At 38.4% G+C, this 23783-nt stretch overlaps 1 non-coding gene across 1 annotated transcript; it reads right to left on the reverse strand.

The window, feature by feature from the left end:
- Positions 1-22637: 22637 nt before the first annotated feature.
- LOC112746668 (small nucleolar RNA R71) lies at positions 22638-22745 on the reverse strand. The gene has a single exon (XR_003174539.1). It is a non-coding gene; the product is annotated as a small nucleolar RNA R71 (small nucleolar RNA).
- Positions 22746-23783: the final 1038 nt, after the last annotated feature.

The following is a 23783-nucleotide window of genomic DNA, read 5'->3' on the forward strand; positions in this document are numbered from 1 at the left end:
GAAAAGATAGAAGAAATTAGGATTAGACAAAAAAAGATAAGATAATTGGCACTAATTTGGATAAGTTGTGCGACGCAGGCGACGCGGATGCGTGGATCACGCGTTCGCGTGATTGGCGATAATTGCAAGTGACGCGGATGCGTCGGTCACGCGGACGCATGACTTGATTTGTGCTAGTGGCGCGAGAGCAGCCTCGCGTTCGCGCAACTTTCTGTCTCAAACGCATTTTGTCAAAATTTAGGGCGACGCGTGCGCGTGGGTGACGCGCACGCGTGAATGGACTGATTTTGTAAAACGACGCGGCTGCTTGGGGCATGCGATCGCGTGGAAGGGCTGGTGCTTCTAGGATAGTTCTAGCCCCACTCCATCATAACTTGCTGCCATACACCCATTTACGTCGATTTTACAGGGCCACGCATTCGCGTGGGTGACGCGGACGCATGGGGAGGCTATATCGCAAACGACGCAAACGCGTCAGCGACGCGGTCGCGTGGTCATGTTTGTGCCTAAGGCACGCCTCCAGCCACGCTTTCGCGTGACTCTCTGTTTCTTTTCTTTTCTTCAGAACGCACCTATGACGCGGACGCGTCAGCGACGCTTACGCGTCGCGTGCGTGTTTTTTTTTTGTGCAATTATGCAGTATGCAATATGCAATGTTGATGTAGATGCTATGAATAATTCCAGGTTCAATGAAAATAAAATAAAATAAAAATAAACAAAACGAAATAAAATTGAAAAAGGAACGATCATACCATGGTGGGTTATCTCCCACCTAGCACTTTTAGTTAAAGTCCTTAAGTTGGACATTTGGGGAGTCCTTTGTTATGGTGGCTTGTGCTTGAATTCATCTGTAACACCCTAATATTCAAATCCTTATGCTCGAGTCATAAGTCAATGATATTACGGTGGTACGACTCTCAGGTGGATTTTTAATATATAAATATAGGTAATTTTGAAAAGAGTATTAATCGAGAAGCCTGAAAAGCGTAGAAATAAAATCGCGAAGACGTATCACTCACGTTTTGACAACAAAAGATAAACTGTGAAGCCGAAAACGATAAACGGACAAGGCGTAGAGGAGATTAAGAGATAGATAACAGATAGATATATATAACATAAGTAAATAGCCACTAGTCGCGACCCGCGAAGTTTAGGCCGGCTAGGGTACAGTATGAAAGTAGATGACAACAGTATATCCTAATCTCTCCCAAAGGAAACATAAGAGCCTCTATAGGCAAGTTCCAAAAGAGTTCAATACATAATATAATCTTTTCAAAACATAGGTGGAGAGATTCTAATCAAACACAAAGTAGAGGAAATAAAGATCTTCGCCGTCTCTTAGACGACCCACAACTCACTTCTAAGCACCTGGACCTGTATCTGAAAAACAAGAGATATATACGGAATGAGAACCCCGGGCCCATGGGTTCCCAGTACGGTAAAAGTGTCAAATAAATACAATGCACTGCAATAAAAACTCACCAAGCATCCTAAACTCCTTTTCACCAAGTATCCAGCCTAGATTCTCACTAATCTATAAATAGGCATCTGTCGTAAGGGAATACTAAATCTAGATCACATCTCATATGACTCCCAACTCGCTGACTCTCCCACGAATCAGATTTCAGAATCATAAACAAAGCCATCATCAGTCGTGCTGTCTCAGCAATTCTCTATCAATATATCATGCCCTCCCTGGAACTAGTGAAACCACATCACTGCGTCTACCCAGGGAGCTCAAATCATCTCACCATCATCATGCAATCGCATCATCAATTCATCTCATCAAGAACAGCCCTCAACCTCCACCGACACCAACATGAGGGGGCCTCTCAGTTGTACAAACACAAGCAATACAGGCAAGTAATACACAATTAGGGTACAAGTAGAACAAGTAGCACATAATCAGGTAACTTAGCATATATAATGTAGAAATACAAAACAAATAGGCAAACCCAAACAATTCAAACATATGCAAATGATGAATGCCTGCCCTATGGCTGATGATATCATCTGTCGGTTATCAAGCCAACCCGACATGTCCGGTAGCTAACCCGGGCACAGTCTCTCTGTTGCGTATTAATATCATTAGAGGGAATATGTGTCCTGTCACCATTAGAGGGTATCTGCGCCCTGTCGCCATTAGAGGGTATTTGCGCCCTGTCGCCATTAGAGGGTATCTGCGCCCTGTCGCCATTAGAGGGTATCTGCGCCCTGTCTCCATTAGAGGGTATCGGTGCCCTGTCACCCTTACAACCAGAGAGAAAACACAAGCATGCTTACATCCAACATTTTTCATCATTATTCATTTATCATATTCGTTAATTTATCATATATGCCTTTATACTCAGCCATAATCCATAATGGCTTTGCCGTAACTCGGCAATAACTCAGCCACCCGGCTCACAGTTCAATCCAGAACTAGCCAATTTATCAACATGGCTCCGCCGTATCCGGCAAGAACTCAGCCATCCGGCTCATGGTCCAATCAAGAACCAACCATTTATCAATAAATATAGCCCTTCGGCTCATGGCATACACGGTACTTCCACCGCCATCCTCCATATCTCATATAATCATATCTGATCATCATTGATCATAACCTTTTCCCTTGCTTCACTCGCAAGTTACCACATCCCCTAGCTCCTTACTCATTGCTAGGCATACCATAATGATTTGATACATAAGGGGTGAGATCGGAGGCTTAAAAGTATGAGGTTTGGCTTTAAAAACTCAAAAATCAATTTTGACATGAAAACAGGGCCACGCGTACGCGCACTCCACGCGCACGCGTGGATGGCCAAAAACTCATCGACGCGCAAGCGTCATACGCGCGAACGCGCGGGTTGAAAAATATCCAAACGGCGCGCAAGCGTCAGCCACGCGTACGCATGGGTGCTCTTGCGCCCAGGCACAAAACTGGCACGACCCTGGCACAACTCTCTGGAAAATAGCTGGGCATTTGGTATAGCGCATCGACGCGCCCGCGCACACCACGCGCACGCGTGGATGGTGCTTTCTGGAAGAACGGCACGCACGCGCCAGGTGCGCCTACGCGCGTAGGGTCGTTCTGCTAAAAATTTTCTAAGTTAAAAGCTGCAGAATTTACAGATTCAACCCCCAATCTTCCGACGAACATAACTCTCTCATTTTAAATCGTTTTTCACCCGTCCTTCGAACGGCATGGACATCCCGGATCCAATTTCATTTCTAAACAGATTTGGTAGAAAACAGAGATCCGTAGTCCAGGTTATGTCCCATCAAAGTATGCCCCAAAACCATGTTTCCATACAAAACCACAAAGTGCCATTTTCAAAACAAGCCATTTTCAACTCTTTTCAAAATCAATCAAAACATGCCAATTTCAGCCTTTTCTTTGAAATCAATCAAAATATACCAAAATCAACATCAAGCCTCCTCAACTCGCACGTTGACACTTTCTCAAACTCAAACACATTTACATATCATATACTCTTTCTCATGCCAAATTTCAACAACACTATTTCCAATCAACCATCATTATACATAATCAATATCGTACTCACTATCACGTGGCTTTACCCACAAATCAACCTTAATCATTCCTCAAGCATATATCACGACAAACATATCTCTAATGCATCATCATACCATCAAGGCATCAATAATCATAATCACATATATGACCATATAATATATCTCAACCAAAACCAAACATACCTCATCTATATAATTGCACCCAAATTTACCAAATCCCACACCTCAACTCCTCAAACCTTATTATTCAATAACCAACCCAATCATTCATATATTCATTATCTGAAATTCATCCAATCACTTGTGTCATCATACAATGCACACATCAACTTACCTTTCTCACCTTTTTTCGGCCTCCGGCCCAAAATCCACGGCCTCCGGCCCAATATCATAATTTAAATGCATAAACCACAAATCAATACTCATTACCCAGTACATCAAATTCTCAATACACCAAGCATACAAGGCCACACAATTCTCAACCCAAATCATTAATTCACATTACATACCAACTATGCATATCAGCACCAACCATTTACACAATCCAAACTTAATCCTAGGGGCATCTAGCCTAGGAATTCTCATCACAACACACGGTACTTAAATGAAACTTAAACCGTACCTCTTGTAGCCAAACCAATTGAGCCTCTTCTTTGGAAGTCTTCACCAACCTTAGCTCCAAGCCTCACCAAAGCTCCTCAAGCAATACCAATCTCCCAATTGTGCACCAACATCACCAAATACACTAACATAACCAATATCACATACATACATCAACCTAGGGCTCATAAAAATGACAAGTCACAAGGGTTTGAGCACTTCTTACCTCAGCCCATATGAAGTAGGGATAGAACCCACTTAGAATCCATGTTGGAGTATCCCTAAACACCCAAAATCACAAGATTTCAACACTAATTACCCAAAACGTGTAACAGTAGGGAATTTCGAAACCTGGGCAGAGATGAATAGAATACTCACCACAAAACTTAGATAAAATTGTAGAGGATGAGAAGAGTGACGCGTGGCCGCAAACGGCTCGTCAATCGGAGCTCCGTAGCTCAAGTTATGGTGGTTTGAAGATCAAAGAGAGTTAGGTTTTCTCTCTTCTCTTCTCTCTTCCCAATTTCAGCGCCCAACACCCCTTCTTTAGGGCAAAATGAACTGAAATGCTCATAACTAATGTTTATATATGTTGGGTCTTGGGCCCACTTAGGCCCGATTCACTTATTTTTGCCCATTGGCCCAATTTTGGGCCAAAACCTTTAAGATTAGCGCTCTAAATTGCACTTTAAATATTTCTACCTTCCCTAATTATAGTTCCTCATTTATTAATCTTATTTACCCATAATCAATTTCCTCAGCTGTAGTACCAGACAGATCTCAGCCGGTACTGCCGGTCAAAATTCCACTGCGTGCTTTTACGCAGAAAACTATGTTTTCCGACTCGGAAAAATTCACTGAATCCAAATATCATATTTGAATTATCAAATTCCAATTGCCAAATCTTCCAACCATATTCGCTCTTATTTAACTTATTATTTAATTAATTTCGATTAGATCGGGTATTACATTCTACCCCCCTAACAGAAATTTTTGCCCTCGAAAATTCCATCCATCACTGCGAGTACGCGAGCGTAGTCTGCCTCTATATCCAACGCATAACAGTCCCAAGGTCCTTTTATTCTGCGCGCTTCCGTTGCCGCGCTCTGATTTCTCTATATTCGAGGTTCTCGGTCATTTGTCCAATGCCGACCAATAGTCTCGTTCCTTACTTTTATCGTCTCATCAACTCACCCTATTAAATCTCAAATCATGTCATCAATAATATTACCATCGTCGTTAATCACAGCCATCGTCCCCCATCACTATAATCAATCAAAGATCATCACCACACCTTAATGATACTCCATCACTATCCTTTCTCTCTGCCAAGCCAATTACCACTAATCACAGCTCAACTCCAAGCATAAACTCCAAACTTACTTTCTTATTCTCAAACCCTCGAATTTCCACATGACTTGCTGTTATAAAGCCTCCGACTCATCAATCAAAAACCCCTTTCATTTCTGGAAAGCAAATGAGTTTGAAATAACAATTTAACAAAATTATAAGAATCCGCTTTCCTTTAATAATCTATAAAAGCATTCGAGACACATCTTTTTTTGTTAACGTTACTCATATCAAAAATCATCCTCAAAACCATAACCAACACTCTTTCAATTTCTTGGGAAAAATTTTCAATAGTACCTCCCCAAAAATTGGAGTTTACCACCCGTCACGGGTTCCCTTAAACCAATCTCAGTACCGCATCAGCATTCCAATTTAGTGGTTTTCACATTCGTCTTTCAAAACCAATCATTATAAATCTCAATCTAATTCCAAGGTCACTATGACCAAACATCATGGTACTCATCTCTCAAACACGACAACTTGCACTCTCTCATCATCTAAATCCAATTATGCATCAATGATAATTTTCTCATCCGCTTTAGAACCATCAAAGCTCGCAGCCGCAATCAATTCCAACTATTGGGGATCATTACTTGCAGTAACCCACTTAACCCTTCTAGTATTCAAACATAAGATACTATAGTAAACTTTTACAGCTCTTATTCGTAGCTATCCTGTGTTACTGCTTCCACAAGTTTCCGCTGCTTTATTCTGATCTCTCGTCTAGTACGAGTTCTATCACTTACTTCCTCACAACCACAACTTAGCATGACTGGCATTCACTAGATTTCTATCTATGATAGCCAAAACCACATACCAACTTAATCGTACTTTTAACACGTTGTTACCGATCTTTCGCTTACCAATTCCCAAACCGTCGGATCTAACGGTATCACCCGTTGTTGTAGTGAACACACGACCTTGTTGTTGGCCCTTGGTAGTATTCCGGTTGACCTTCTTAGGACATTTCCAGGACACGTGTCCAACTCCTCTACAACCATAGCAAAGTCCCAATCCACCTCGACACGGAGTTCCCGGATGATGGCTTTGACATCGCCCACCAGTCATTCCACTCTGAGGTTGCTTTCCGTTAAAGGCCTACCTAATCACTTATGCTCACCAAACCTTCTATTAAGATAACTTAGGGTTATCTAGAACAGATCATAATTTTTTTCATTCGACCATGTATTATGAGTGAATACCAACCTTCAACATTATCTAAAGTGGTAAAGAATTAAGTTATCAGTTTTCTTATTACCTCAGGTACGAAAATCAGACCTGGCAGTCTCCCGGTCCTTCCGATGTGGGTAATCTCTGACCAAATGTCCTAGCTTTCCGCAATTGTAACACAAACCCAAACCATAACGACACGGTCTATTTGGGAGATGACCTCCACATCTCTGACAGCTCAAAACATCTGAAACAACCACTATTTGCTTTTCCCTACCTTTTCCTTGGGAATTCTTATTTGTCGCAAGGTCATTTCGCCTTTGGGGAAGACGTTGTGGGTATCCTCTTCTCTTAAACTCTTGACCCCTTGTTGGGTATTCCTGATTGTGCTCTCTGCGGTGGGACTCCTGACGGTCATTCTTCGTCTCAACAGCCTTCCTCACACATTCTTCAGCAATATGGCTCTTGTTCACAAGTTCGGAGAAGACCCTAATCTCCATCGGTCCAACGGAGCTCAGGATTTCACTTCGAAGTCCTCCCTCATACTTAATACACTTCCATTCCTCGAAGTCTCCCGGAGTTCCTTGACACATACGAGAAAACCTGAATAACTCCTCAAATTTATCCGTATACTCAGATACGGACATTGTACCCTGCTTCAGCTGCAGTAATTCAAGTTCCTTGACCGTTCTAGCAGAATTCGGGAAGTACTTCTTATAAAATTCCACTTGGAAGGTACCCCAGGTGATAGGATCATTCTCCTGCTGCAGGAGACGTCGGGCCCCTTGCCACCAATGCGATGCTTCCCCCGTGAGCAGATAGGTAGCAAATTCAACACACTGTTCTTCAGGCACCAACTGCGCTTGCAGTGCTCGCTCCATGGCCTGAAACCAGGTGTCAACTTCAGTCAGATTAGTGGTTCCCTTGAACTTAGGTGGATTAACCTTTAAGAAATTTGCCAGTGTCATCGGGCCCTGAGCTCCACTTCCGCCATTGCCATTATTGTTTATCTGTTGCCCAAGAGCCTCCGCAGTGGCCTGCATAGTAGCAGCCATATTCTCCAACACTGCCATAAAGTTTACCGGGTTATTCGGGTTGATTTCCGGTTCCTGAGTACTAGTACCATCTCTCTCACGTCCCCGACCAGGTCCACGAGGCGCCATCTGGTTCCTATACACACCAAACAATCGATATCAAGTTGATCAGTCTCAATATCGAAAGTATAGTGCTTCAAAGTACCAAAAGTACACTCATGGACTTCATGCTAGATGTATCGGTTAGATACCCTAACTAGCACAGGCACAGACTCAGAGTATGCATTGAAGCATAAGCAGTTCCATCCCTCAGGCTCACGAGGACGAACTGCTCTGATACCATAATGTAACACCCTAATATTCAAATCCTTATGCTCGAGTCATAAGTCAATGATATTACGGTGGTACGACTCTCAGGTGGATTTTTAATATATAAATATAGGTAATTTTGAAAAGAGTATTAATTAAGAAGCCTGAAAAGAGTAGAAATAAAATCGCGAAGACGTATCACTCACGTTTTGACAACAAAAGATAAACCGTGAAGCCGAAAACGATAAACGGACAAGGCGTAGAGGAGATTAAGAGATAGATAACAGATAGATATATATAACATAAGTAAATAGCCACTAGTCGCGACCCGCGAAGTTTAGGCCGGCTAGGGTACAGTATGAAAGTAGATGACAACAGTATATCCTAATCTCTCCCAAAGGAAACATAAGAGCCTCTATAGGCAAGTTCCAAAAGAGTTCAATACATAATATAATCTTTTCAAAACATAGGTGGAGAGATTCTAATCAAACACAAAGTAGAGGAAATAAAGATCTTCGCCGTCTCTTAGACGACCCACAACTCACTTCTAAGCACCTGGACCTGTATCTGAAAAACAAGAGATATATACGGAATGAGAACCCCGGGCCCATGGGTTCCCAGTACGGTAAAAGTGCCAAATAAATACAATGCACTGCAATAAAAACTCACCAAGCATCCTAAACTCCTTTTCACCAAGTATCCAGCCTAGATTCTCACTAATCTATAAATAGGCATCTGTCGTAAGGGAATACTAAATCTAGATCACATCTCATATGACTCCCAACTCGCTGACTCTCCCACGAATCAGATTTCAGAATCATAAACAAAGCCATCATCAGTCGTGCTATCTCAGCAATTCTATATCAATATATCATGCCCTCCCTGGAACTAGTGAAACCACATCACTGCGTCTACCCAGGGAGCTCAAATCATCTCACCATCATCATGCAATCGCATCATCAATTCATCTCATCAAGAACAGCCCTCAACCTCCACCGACACCAACATGAGGGGCCTCTCAGTTGTACAAACACAAGCAATACAGGCAAGTAATACACAATTAGGGTACAAGTAGAACAAGTAGCACATAATCAGGTAACTTAGCATATATAATGTAGAAATCCAAAACAAATAGGCAAACCCAAACAATTCAAACATATGCAAATGATGAATGCCTGCCCTATGGCTGATGATATCATCTGTCGGTTATCAAGCCAACCCGACATGTCCGGTAGCTAACCCGGGCACAGTCTCTCTGTTGCGTATTAATATCATTAGAGGGAATATGTGCCCTGTCACCATTAGAGGGTATCTGCGCCCTGTCGCCATTAGAGGGTATTTGCGCCCTGTCGCCATTAGAGGGTATCTGCGCCCTGTCGCCATTAGAGGGTATCTGCGCCCTGTCGCCATTAGAGGGTATCGGTGCCCTGTCACCCTTACAACCAGAGAGAAAACACAAGCATGCTTACATTCAACATTTTTCATCATTATTCATTTATCATATTCGTTAATTTATCATATATGCCTTTATACTCAGCCATAATCCATAATGGCTTTGCCGTAACTCGGCAATAACTCAGCCACCCGGCTCACAGTTCAATCCAGAACTAGCCAATTTATCAACATGGCTCCGCCATATCCAGCAAGAACTCAGCCATCCGGCTCATGGTCCAATCAAGAACCAACCATTTATCAATAAATATAGCCCTTTGGCTCATGGCATACACGGTACTTCTACCGCCATCCTCCATATCTCATATAATCATATCTGATCATCATTGATCATAACCTTTTCCCTTGCTTCACTCGCAAGTTACCACATCCCCTAGCTCCTTCCTCATTGCTAGGCATACCATAATGATTTGATACATAAGGGGTGAGATCGGAGGCTTAAAAGTATGAGGTTTGGCTTTAAAAACTCAAAAATCAACTTTGGCATGAAAACAGGGCCACGCGTACGCGCACTCCACGCGCACGCGTGGATGGCCAAAAACTCATCGACGCGCAAGCGTCATACGCGCGAACGCGCGGGTTGAAAAATATCCAAACGGCGCGCAAGCGTCAGCCACGCGTACGCGTGGGTGCTCTTGCGCCCAGGCACAAAACTGGCACGACCCTGGCACAACTCTCTGGAAAATAGCTGGGCATTTGGTACAGCGCATCGACGCGCCCACGCACACCACGCGCACGCGTGGATGGTGCCTTCTGGAAGAACGGCGCGCACGCGCCAGGTGCGCCTACGCGCGTAGGGTCGTTCTGCTAAAAATTTTCTAAGTTAAAAGCTGCAGAATTTACAGATTCAACTCCCAATCTTCCGACGAACATAACTCTCTCATTTTAAATCGTTTTTCACCCGTCCTTCGAACGGCATGGACATCCCGGATCCAATTTCATTTCTAAACAGATTTGGCAGAAAACAGAGATCCGTAGTCCAGGTTATGTCCCATCAAAGTATGCCCCAAAACCATGTTTCCATACAAAACCACAAAGTGCCATTTTCAAAACAAGCCATTTTCAACTCTTTTCAAAATCAATCAAAACATGCCAATTTCAGCCTTTTCTTTGAAATCAATCAAAATATACCAAAATCAACATCAAGCCTCCTCAACTCGCACGTTGACACTTTCTCAAACTCAAACACATTTACATATCATATACTCTTTCTCATGCCAAATTTCAACAATACTATTTCCAATCATCCATCATTATACATAATCAATATCGTACTCACTATCACGTGGCTTTACCCACAAATCAACCTTAATCATTCCTCAAGCATATATCACGACAAACATATCTCTAATGCATCATCATACCATCAAGGCATCAATAATCATAATCACATATATGACCATATAATATATCTCAACCAAAACCAAACATACCTCATCTATATAATTGCACCCAAATTTACCAAATCCCACACCTCAACTCCTCAAACCTTATTATTCAATAACCAACCCAATCATTCATATATTCATTATCTGAAATTCATCCAATCACTTGTGTCATCATACAATGCACACATCAACTTACCTTTCTCACCTTTTTTCGGCCTCCGGCCCAAAATCCACGGCCTCCGGCCCAATATCATAATTTAAATGCATAAACCACAAATCAATACTCATTACCCAGTACATCAAATTCTCAATACACCAAGCATACAAGGCCACACAATTCTCAACCCAAATCATTAATTCACATTACATACCAACTATGCATATTAGCACCAACCATTTACACAATCCAAACTTAATCCTAGGGGCATCTAGCCTAGGAATTCTCATCACAACACACGGTACTTAAATGAAACTTAAACCGTACCTCTTGTAGCCAAACCAATTGAGCCTCTTCTTTGGAAGTCTTCACCAACCTTAGCTCCAAGCCTCACCAAAGCTCCTCAAGCAATACCAATCTCCCAATTGTGCACCAACATCACCAAATACACTAACATAACCAATATCACATACATACATCAACCTAGGGCTCATAAAAATGACAAGTCACAAGGGTTTGAGCACTTCTTACCTCAGCCCATATGAAGTAGGGATAGAACCCACTTAGAATCCATGTTGGAGTATCCCTAAACACCCAAAATCACAAGATTTCAACACTAATTACCCAAAAATGTGTAACAGTAGGGAATTTCGAAAACTGGGCAGAGATGAATAGAATACTTACCACAAAACTTAGATAGAATTGTAGAGGATGAGAAGAGCGACGCGTGGCCGCAAACGGCTCGTCAATCGGAGCTCCGTAGCTCAAGTTATGGTGGTTTGAAGATCAAAGAGAGTTAGGTTTTCTCTCTTCTCTTCTCTCTTCCCAATTTCAGCGCCCAACACCCCTTCTTTAGGGCAAAATGAGCTGAAATGCTCATAACTAATGTTTATATATGTTGGGTCTTGGGCCCACTTAGGCCCGGTTCACTTATTTTTGCCCATTGGCCCAATTTTGGGCCAAAACCTTTAAGATTAGCGCTCTAAATTGCACTTTAAATATTTCTACCTTCCCTAATTATAGTTCCTCATTTATTAATCTTATTTACCCATAATCAATTTCCTCAGCTGTAGTACCAGACAGATCTCAGCCGGTACTGCCGGTCAAAATTCCACTGCGCACTTTTACGCAGAAAACTATGTTTTCCGACTCGGAAAAATTCACTGAATCCAAATATCATATTTGAATTATCAAATTCCAATTGCCAAATCTTCCAACCATATTCGCTCTTATTTAACTTATTATTTAATTAATTTCGGTTAGATCGGGTATTACATCATCCCAAAATCTCCACCACTGTTTGGAATGCCAACAGCCTCTGGGGTCCCAAACTAGGCATGTAAAGCCTTTGAGTAAATTCAAACAGGTTCTCAGGTTCCCGGGGTGTTGAATGTCAGAATAGATTCCAGGATCCCAAACCTTGCTCTTATATCCGCCTTTGTCTTGATTTATATTTTTCCAGCCGGGCGGTTTGGAAGTTGCATTCTCACCAAGATGGCCAATCGTTCTCCGAGACCCATTCAATCGAACTCGAAACCAATCCTTACACTTCAGATTGAAGCATGGAACCTTATTAAATCTTGCATACCAGCCTTGAGCACGAACCATTTTCTTTTTACTCTTAAAGCCGCAAAGAGCTCTAAGCTGACCATCTGTTTTAAGCAAACCATATTCAAGTGGAAAAGTAAAGATAAAAGCTAAGGATTTTACTCACTTGAATTTAGTATTGGGTGGTAACGGTCTTGGGCTATGTGTTTCCAGTGGTTTTGCAAGGTCTACTCCCTCGTGTTCTTCAGTGAATTCCTCCACTTCCTTGCAAATTTCTTCAATTTCAACCACATCTCGATCCAAGTCTTCGATATCTTCCTCATCACTCAAGTCATAAATTGGAGGTTGCAAAAATTTTACCTCTGCATCATCTTCGTATTCACTTGGGGAAGATTCTTCCATCTCAAAGAATTCACTTGCGGATGCAAGTTCATTACTAGGAGAACTTGACTCGTGATCTTCATTATCAAGGAAACTTGCTTGTTGAGTTATTCCGTCCAGGTCTTCATAGGATTCCTGCTTTGGAGGTTGTGTACTATCCTCCTTAGCATCAATTGTAAATTTTTTGATGGAATTCTCCACAATTCTGGATTCCCATGGAGGTTCAGCGTCTCCTAAGTCTTCAACCAATTCTTCTTCTTTGATAATTTCAGCTTCCTCCACTTGTTCCAGTACAAAGTCATGCTCCGTACTATCCAGTGGTGTTTCTAGTATCTCCTTCATGCTGCGTTCTTCATTAGTTTGTCCACATGAAGCCATGGGGTTCCTTGAGTGTCCGAACGTCGGGAAGATAGTCTATTTATCGCTTGATTCAATTGGTGAAGTGTGGCATGAAATTTTTCAAATATTTTCTTGAGTTTCTCCCTTGATTCTTGGAGTGATGGATATGGACATGGTGCATAGGGAAATGGTGGTTCTCGGGAGTAATTAGGTTGGAATTGGGGTGGATACGGGTTAGGGTCATATGGAGGCGAATGGTGGTAGCTGGCTTGTGAGTGTGGTGGTTCAAAGCTGTGTTGAGGAGGTGGTTCATAGGCATATGGTGGGGCTTGTCGGTAATTACAAGGGGGTCCACCATAACTATTGTTCTGACATGCATTATTGAATGGTCGTCGTCCATGATAGTTTGGAAGGTGTCGTTGCCTAAAGGGTTGATCAGATTCTCGTGGCTCCGTCCATCTCTGATTGTTTTGACCTTGATGCATGTTTCTGTTATAGCTTCCATTCCTTTCAACATTATTAGTACCAAACTCAAAGCGATAGGGGTGAGAATTCATAGTAAATAATAAAAATTAAAGGCAAAAATAAAAAGAAATAAACAAGCAAAAGAAAATATTTACAATAACCAATAATAAGGCACACAGTTGGAACTCCCCGGCAACGGCGCCATTTTGAAGAACAATATTCTCGCGCGATCTAGAATTTTCACAAATAAATTCACGTTGTAAGTATAGCTTCTAGACTGACAAGAATTCCTTTCTTACAAAAGTTTGGTTGTCACAAGTAACAAAACCTAATAAAATTTATAACCGAAGTATTTAAACCTCGGGTCGTCTTCTCAAGGAGTTGCATGGCAATATGATTTATTATTAGTTATGGAAGAAGTATATTTTTGGGTTTTTTAATGTATAAGATAAAAAGCAAGAATAGTAAATGGCAAGAAAGTAAACTGTAGGAATTAATTTAAATAAATAATAAAACTCTTGGCAAGGTATAAGGAATTGAAGTCCTATCCTAGTTACCCTTATCAGGTGTGAAGAGAATTGGATTCTACTCCCACTTAAATTAACCCTTGCTAAACAAAGAAAAGTCAAGTGAACAAATTGAATTGATCCTCAGATCCCAGTCAACTCATATGGAAAGACTAGAGTTATTGGAGTACAAATCAATCAGCAAAGAATTCCAATTTCATTCAACAGCTGAGTTTGATAACTCAAGTGTTGCTAATTACTTAACCAAAACCAAAAGGAGAAAATAAATCTAATTCGAATTGAAATCATTCATAAATAAATTAAAGCAAAATCAAATCTGAAATACCTCAAAATATATTAATTAAGAAAATCATAACATGAATAGTTCATAAGCCAAATCTGGAAGATAAATATCAATTAAAGTAATAAAGTAAATAAAACTAGAAAATTAATTAAAGGGACATTGAACCTGTGATTGAAGAGATCATAGCTTAAACATAATAGAAATCCTAAATCCTAATCCTAAGAGAGAGGAGAGAACCTCTCTCTAAAAACTACATCTAAAATCTAAAATTGTGAATTATTCAGTTGTTCTACGTATCTATTTGATTCCTCTATTCTCTTACTTATATTCTGTGTTTTTGGCTTGGATTTGGGCCGAAAAAGGGTCCAGAAATCGCTGGGGGTGTTTTCTGCAGATTTTTGTACGTGACGTCTGTCACGCGTTCACGTGGGTCACGTGTTCGCGTCATCTGGGAGTTTTCCTTGTCACGTGTACGCATCGGTCACGCGTACGCGTCAATTGCGTTCTGCTCAAGGCGCGCGTCTGCGTCATCCACGCATTCGCATCGATGCCATTTCGCGCTAGGCACGCGTTCGCGTCGTCCATGCGTTCGTGTCGCTGCCTTTTCTTCAAAACTCCATTTTTGTATGCTTCCTTTCCATCCTCTAAGCCATTCCTGCCTTATAAATCCTGAAATCACTTAACACACATATCAAGGCATCGAATGGTATAAAGGGAGAATTAATATTTGGTCATTTAAAGGCCCAGGAAGCATGTTTTCAATCATAGCACAAAATCAGGAAGGAGAACGTAAAACATGCAAATTGTATGAATAAGTGTGTAAAGAGTTGATAAAAATCACTCAATTGAGTACAAGATAAACCATGAAATAGTGATTTATCACAACACAATTGGCAACAGAATATTGTGTACTTTTCACCCAGTTAATCCAAAATGCCTTTGCTTGATAGACAACACTGTGATATCCTAACCTATGTAGCCTTAAGTTCTTGCTTCTACCATTAATCCAAGAGCCTTGTGATGAGTCGAGCACATGATATTGCAAAAACTTATCATTAAAATGCCGTTTTGAGACATAAACTATGAAATAATTATAGTATTTTGAATATACCCAAATGCATAACCAAAAATAGCTTGACAACATTGTTTATAAGCAGGATCAGAGAGAAACCTAACACATTTCATCAAAAGATTCCATACAATCAACTCAGACAAAAAGCCACTGATAGTGTACCTTCTACAGATATTGCCATAGTCTGACCAATGACATTTCACCAACCAGGATTAGACACGGTCAATGGTAGCTCGCATAATCTCACGGCATTGTGAATAGGATCAATGCTTGTCATATTCATTATTGAAATTTCCCAAGGTGGAAGCTTAATATGGAGAAGCATACTTGTATATTTATCTATGTTCTTAAATGTAAGCTCTTTTATTAAACTATAGGGTGAGAGCATTTCATTCCAGAACTTATTAAGAACCCTACACTGCATCACAGTTATCGGGTCGGGCTTGAAAAGTATCTCCATCATCAACTCGTTAGACAACTTTTGATCTTGATAAAAAGAATGTCTGGGTGTGATATCACTCATTTTCATTAACTTACTGTAAATGGTATACCAAGCTTCTAATGTGAATTTGTTAACAACAATACTCGATATAAATATAGAATCCTAGTGTTTAAAATTAGAAAAATCCTCTGTATAATGAAGACAATATGTCATTAAAGTACACCCTACTTTAATGAATATGTAAACGCTAGATGGTAAAATTGTGGGAATAAAAAGCATCACAAACTCGTTTACTTGAATTTTCTTTAGATTTTAGTTTTCTCTACCTTTTTTTCATTGTGTAAGAATGATTTATTTTTGTACACATGTATATACCTAGTTGATTTAACTGTAAATTAATATGTAGATTAATCTAATAATTAAAACTGGAATATAAAACGATCTATGACAGCGTGTGTACATATTTGTCTCCAATTAATTTTATTTTCATACCTAAAGATTATTTATTTTACCTACCTCTACATTTTTTTATCTTTAAATTTTTTTTGTGTAAAATTTATTAACTCATTTTAAATATTAAAATTTAATTCAATTCTAATTGAAATTTAATTCATTATAAAATTCAATTCACTTCTATATAATTAATATAATATTAACTATTCTTTCGTTTTTAAAATAGTATATTTGTTTTCTTTTTAGTAATTGGTCCTTATATTTTTCGGTTTTATAAAGCACCTTCATTGTCGTATTTTCCCTTTCCTTCAACTTAATTAATATTAGTGGCTTTTAAATCTAAAATTTTCAGATGTATTTAAATTATTTCATATAATTTAATAAATAAATATATTTATTATATAAAAATGATGTTATATTATTAAAAGATGAAGTTTTCTGTGATAAAATTTTAATTTATTTTATAGATATTTTAAACACTAAATTTCAATTCTATTCTAGAATTTTATTAATTCATTTTAATTATTAAAATTTAATTTAATTCTAATTGAAATTTAAGTCATCATAAAATGCAATTCAATTCTATACAATTAATAGAATGTTGACTATTCTCTTTTTTTTTCTCTATTATTTTAGTTTTGATTGAGTAGAAAAATATTGATGTGATAGAAAAATTTCTCTTAAAAGATAAAAAGATTATCTACAAACCTTACCCATTTCCTATGCCCTTCTAATTTGCCTCCCGCCTATAGACCCCTTTTCCACATCTATCCTATGTTACTGTTTCTTATCCCAACCCTATAAACCCCTTTTCACTCCACTTCTTATTTCAATTTTAGGGGTCTTTTGGAAATGGCATGATGGTGTTCACATTCTTCTTCTTTTCAGACTCTTACATTTCATGTCTCTCAACAACTCTCCCATAGATCCGGAAAGGCTACGGTCTATTGATTTTACCCTATGATTTCCACCCCTGTTCCATAGTTTCCTGCTGCAGCGTTCTCTCGGTTCTGATCATGGCGGCGATGAATAGCTTCTCTCTCTGATCTGATGATGACAGGGGTGAAGATCTTCTATCAGAACATGCAGTAGGATTTACATTGATTGATTTGATGATTGTTTGAGGTTAGTGATCATTGAGGATAGTAGGCTTCACTTCACAGGCGGTACTCTATTTAGATTTGTAGTTACTTCTCATATTGCTAATTCTACCTACTTCTACAACGTGTTGTGGTATATTGAGTGATGTTTTTTTTTTATGTGCAAGTGAACGATGGATTGGAATAGCTATTACTTAGGGTTGCTGTTGATAATGATGATTTTATTATCTACTGGCTGTGTTTGATTCAAAATTCTTTTGGAGTAGGTGTGTTAGGATTTTCAGTTTATTTATTTTCATAGATGAAAATTCTTTATTTTACCTACCTCTACATTTTTATCTTTAAATTTTTTTGTCTAAAATTTATTTGATATTTAATAATCCTTCTTTTTCAAAATAGGTATCTACTTTAAAATAAATAATTTAGACATTCAATAATAAACTTTAATCTTAAACCCTAAAACATAAACCCTAAATCCTAAATCCTAATCCCTAATCTCTAAACCCTAAATCATAATCCCTAAACCCCAAACACTAAAAGATAATTATTTAAATATATTATTTATTTAAATAAATGGAAATTCTTTATATATATATATATATATATATATATATATATATATATATATTGAATGATTTTAACTTTGGGTACTATAATTGTTTACATTATTTTCAGATACATTAAAGAACATACATTTCTATAGTAACAAATAAATTGTGCTTACTTTGTTATAAAGTGAGAGTAGAAGAGGTTTAGATTCATCATAAATAGTAATAACACTTCATTAATTACTTATCAATAACTGATACAACTACTTATCAATATGAACAAAAGCACCATTAGAAAACACTTCATGATATGCTTATCAATAATTGATACAACTACATGATTACAACACTTGATAAACCAATTAATAATATAAAAGAAATACTAATTGATGAGCGGATAATTTATACGCTTTTTAGCATTATTTTTAGTATGTTTTTAGTAGAATCTAGTTACTTTTAGGGATGTTTTCATTAGTTTTTATGTTAAATTCATATTTCTGGACTTTACTATGAGTTTGTGTGTTTTTCTGTGATTTCAGGTATTTTCTGGCTGAAATTGAGGGACTTGAGAAAAATCAGATTCAGAGGTTGAAGAAGGACTGCTGATGCTGTTGGATTCTGACCTCCCTGCACTCAAAGTGGATTTTCTGGGGCTACAGAACTTAAAATGGCGCGCTTCCAATTGCGTTGGAAAGTAGACATCCAGGGCTTTCTAGCAATATATAATTGTCCATACTTTGGCCGAGTTTAGATGACATAAAAGGGCGTTGAACGCCAGTTCTACGCTGCTGTCTGGAGTTAAACGCCAGAAACACGTCACAAGCCAGAGTTGAACGCCAGAAATACGTTACAAACTGGCGTTCAACTCCAAGATTGATCTCTACACGTGTAACATTCAAGCTCAGCCCAAGCACACACCAAGTGGGCCCCAGAAGTGGATTTATGCATCAATTACTTACTTCTGTAAACCCTAGTAACTAGTTTATTATAAATAGGACTTTTTACTATTGTATTAGACATCTTTGATCATCTTTTGATCATCTTTGATCATATTTTGATCATTTTTAGATCTCTAGACCTCCATAGAAGGCTGGCCACTCGGCCATGCTTACCCTCTATTCACTTATGTATTTTTCACGGTAGAGTTTCTGCACTCCATAGATTAAGGTGTGGAGCTCTGCTGTTCCTCAAAGATTAATGCAAAGTACTACTATTTTTTTATTCAATTCAACTTATTCCGCTTCTAAGATATTCATTCGCACTTCAACCTGAACGTGATGAACGTGAAAATCATCATCATTCCCCCACGAACGCGTGCCTGACAACCACTTCCGTTCCACCTTAGATTGAATGAGTATCTCTTGGATCTCTTAATCAGAATCTTCGTGGTATAAGCTAGATTGATGGCGGCATTCATGAGAGTCCAGAAAGTCTAAACCTTGTCTGTGGTATTCTGAGTAGGACTCTGGGATTGAATGACTGTGATGAACTTCAAACTCGCGAGTGCTGGGCGTAGTGACAGACGCAAAAGGAGGGTGAATCCTATTCCAGTATAATCGAGAACCTCAGATGATTAGCCGTGCTGTGACAGAGCATTTGGACCATTTTCATAAGAGGATGGGATGCAGCCATTGACAAGGGTGATGCCTCCAGACGATTAGCCATGCAGTGACAGCGCATCGGACCATTTTCCAGAGAGGATAAAAAGTAGCCATTGACAACGGTGATGTCCTTACATAAAGCCAGCCATGGAAAGGAGTAGGATTGATTGGATGAAGACAGTAGGAAAGCAGAGGTTCAGAGAAACGAAAGCATCTCTATGCGCTTATCTGAAATTCTCACCGATGATTTACATAAGTATTTCTATCCTTATTTTATTATATAAATTTCGAAAACTCCATAACTATTTTATATCCGCCTGACTGAGATCTACAAGGTGACCATAGCTTGCTTCATACCAACAATCTCCGTGGGATCGACCCTTACTCACGTAAGGTTTATTACTTGGACGACCCAGTGCACTTGCTGGTTAGTTGTATCGAAGTTGTGAATGAAAAACAATTTATTAAGACGTGCGTACAGAGTTTTTGGCGCCGTTGCCTGAGATCACAATTTCGTGCACCAAGTTTTTGGCGCCATTGCCGGGGATTGTTCGAGTTTGAACAACTGACGGTTCATCTTGTTGCTCAGATTAGGTAATTTTCTTTTTGTTTTATTTTCAAAAATTTTTCAAAAACCTTTCAAAAATTTCTCATCTGTTTTCGAAATAAATAAATAAATAAATCTTTTCAAAAATATATTTTTCTTCAGAATTTTTAAGAATGAATTCTAGTGTTTCATGATGATTTGTTGAATCCTGGCTGGCTGTGAAGCCATGTCCAAATTTTTTTGGACTGAGGATTCAACTAATCACTTCAATGCATGTAATAGCATACTAAAGCTTAGCTGGCTATTAAGCTATGCCTAACCCTCAGATTGGAGCTTTAGACTAAAGAGCACAAGATTCCTGGAATTCATATTAAAAATTTTGGAATCCTTATTTTCCTTTTTCACATTAATTTTCAAAAAATCCAAAAAAAAAATTAATAAAATCATAAAAATAAAAAATATTTCATGTTTCTTGTTTGAGTCTTGAGTCAAGTTGAAAGTTTGGTGTCAATTGCATATTCATCTTGCATTTTTCGAAAAATTCATGCATTCATAGTGTTCTTCATGATCTTCAAGTTGTTCTTGGTAAGTCTTCTTGTTTGATCTTGATGTTTTCATGTTTTGTGTCTTTTCTTGTTTTTCATATGCATTCTTGCATTCATAGTGTCTATACATGAAAAATTTTTAAGTTTGGTGTCTTGCATGTTTTCTTTGCATTAAAAATTTTTCAAAAATAAGTTCTTGATGTTCATCTTGACATTCAAAGTATTTTTGGTGTTCATCTTGACATTCATAGCATTCTTGCATGCATTCATTGTTTTGATCCAAAATTTTCATGCATTGAGTCTTTTTCATGTTTTTCCCTCTCATCATTAAAAATTCAAAAATAAAAAAAAAATATCTTTCCCTTTTTCACTCATAAATTTCGAAAATTTGAGTTGACTTTTTCAAAACTTTTTAAAATCTAGTTGTTTTTATGAGTCAAATCAAATTTTCAATTTAAAAATCTTATCTTTTTCAAAATCTTTTTCAAAAATCAAATCTTTTTCATTTTTCTTATTTATTTTCGAAAATTTTAAAAATATTTTTCAAAAATCTTTTTCTTATCTTTATCTCCTAATTTTCGAAAATAACATCATCAATTAATGTTTTGATTCAAAAATTTCAAGTTTGTTACTTGCTTGTTAAGAAAGATTCAAACTTTGAGTTCTAAAATCATATCTTGTGATTTCTTGTGAATCAAGTCATTAATTGTGATTTTAAAAATCAAATCTTTTTCAAAACTAATTTCAATCATATCTTTTCAAAAAAATCTCTTTATCTTATCTTTTTCAAAATTTGATTTTAAAATATCCTTTCTAACTTCTTATCTTCTTATCTTTTCAAAATTGATTTTCAAATTTGTTTCAACTAACTAACTAACTTTTTGTTTGTTTCTTATCTTTTTCAAAACTACCTAACTAACTCTCTCTCTCTAATTTTCGAAAATATCTTCCCTCTTTTTCAAAATTTCTTTTTAATTAAATAATTATTTTAATTTTTTATTTTAATTTTCGAAAAATTACTAACCTTTTTCAAAAACTATTTTCGAAAATCACTAACTCTTTTTCAAAAATTATTTTCGAAAATTCTCTCTCTCTCTCTCTTATATCCTTCTATTTATTTATTCATCTACTAACACTTCATCTCACCCAAATTCGAACCCCCTCTTCCATCTGTGTTCGAATTTTTTCTTCTTCTTTTCTTCTACTCACACAGGGACCTCTATACTGTGGTAAAAAGGACCCTTATTATTATTATTTTTCTGTCCCTCTTTTTCATATGAGCAGGAGCAAGGACAAGAATATTCTTGTTGAAGCAGATCCAGAACCTGAAAGGACTCTGAAGAGGAAACTAAGAGAAGCTAAATTACAACAATCCAGCAAGCACCTTTCAGAAACTTTCGAACAGGAAGAGAAGATGGCAGCCGAAAATAATAATAATGCAAGGAGGATGCTTGGTGACTTTACTGCACCTAATTCCAATTTACATGGAAGAAGCATCTCCATTCCTGCCATTGGAGCAAACAATTTTGAGCTGAAACCTCAATTAGTTTCTCTGATGCAGCAGAACTGCAAGTTTCATGGACTTCCATCTGAAGATTCTTTTCAGTTCTTAACTGAATTCTTGCAGATATGTGATACTGTTAAGACTAATGGAGTAAATCCTGAAGTCTACAGGCTCATACTTTTCCCTTTTGCTGTAAGAGACAGAGCTAGAATATGGTTGGACTCTCAACCTAAGGATAGCCTGAACTCTTGGGATAAGCTGGTCAAGGCTTTCTTAGCCAAGTTCTTTCCTCCTCAAAAGCTGAGTAAGCTTAGAGTGGATGTTCAGACCTTCAGACAGAAAGAAGGTGAATCCCTCTATGAAGCTTGGGAGAGATACAAAGAACTGACCAAAAAGTGTCCTTCTGACATGCTTTCAGAATGGACCATCCTGGATATATTCTATGATGGTCTGTCTGAATTAGCTAAAATGTCATTGGATACTTCTACAGGTGGATCCATTCACCTAAAGAAAACGCCTGCAGAAGCTCAAGAACTCATTGACATGGTTGCTAATAACCAGTTCATGTACACTTCTGAGAGGAATCTTGTGAGCAATGGGACGCCTCAGAAGAAGGGAGTTCTTGAAATTGACACTCAGAATGCCATATTGGCTCAGAATAAAATATTGACTCAGCAAGTCAATATGATTTCTCAGAGTCTGAATGGAATGCAAGATGCATCCAACAGTACTCAAGAGGCATCTTCTGAAGAAGAAGCTTATGATCCTGAAAACCCTGCAATAGCAGAGGTAAATTACTTAGGTGAACCTTATGGAAACACCTATAACTCATCATGGAGAAATCATCCAAATTTCTCATGGAAGGATCAAAAGCCTCAACAAGGCTTTAATAATGGTGAAAGAAATAGGTTTAACAATAGTAAACCTTTTTCATCATCCACTCAGCAACAGACAGAGAACTCTGAACAAAATACCTCTAATTTAGCAAACTTAGTCTCTGATCTGTCCAAGGCCACTGTAAGTTTCATGAATGAAACAAGGTCTTCCATTAGAAATTTGGAAGCACAAGTGGGCCAGCTGAGTAAAAGGATCACTGAAATCCCTCCTAGTACTCTCCCAAGCAATACAGAAGAAAATCCAAAAGGAGAGTGCAAGGCCATTGACATGATCACCATGGCCGAACCTGTAAGGGAAGGAGAGGACGTGAATCCCAGTGAGGAAGACCTCCTGGGACGTCCAATGATCGATAAGGAGTTTTCCTTTGAGGAACCAAAGGAATCTGAGGCTCAGCTAGAGACCATAGAGATTCCATTAAACCTCCTTATGCCATTCATGAGCTTTGATGAGTATTCCTCTTCTGAAGAGAATGAGGATGTTACTGAAGAGCAAGTTACCAAGTACCTTGGTGCAATCATGAAGCTGAATGCCAAATTATTTGGTATTGAGACTTGG

This window comes from Arachis hypogaea, chromosome 14 (assembly GCF_003086295.3).
Source record: "Arachis hypogaea cultivar Tifrunner chromosome 14, arahy.Tifrunner.gnm2.J5K5, whole genome shotgun sequence".
Taxonomy (NCBI): Eukaryota; Viridiplantae; Streptophyta; class Magnoliopsida; order Fabales; family Fabaceae; genus Arachis; species Arachis hypogaea.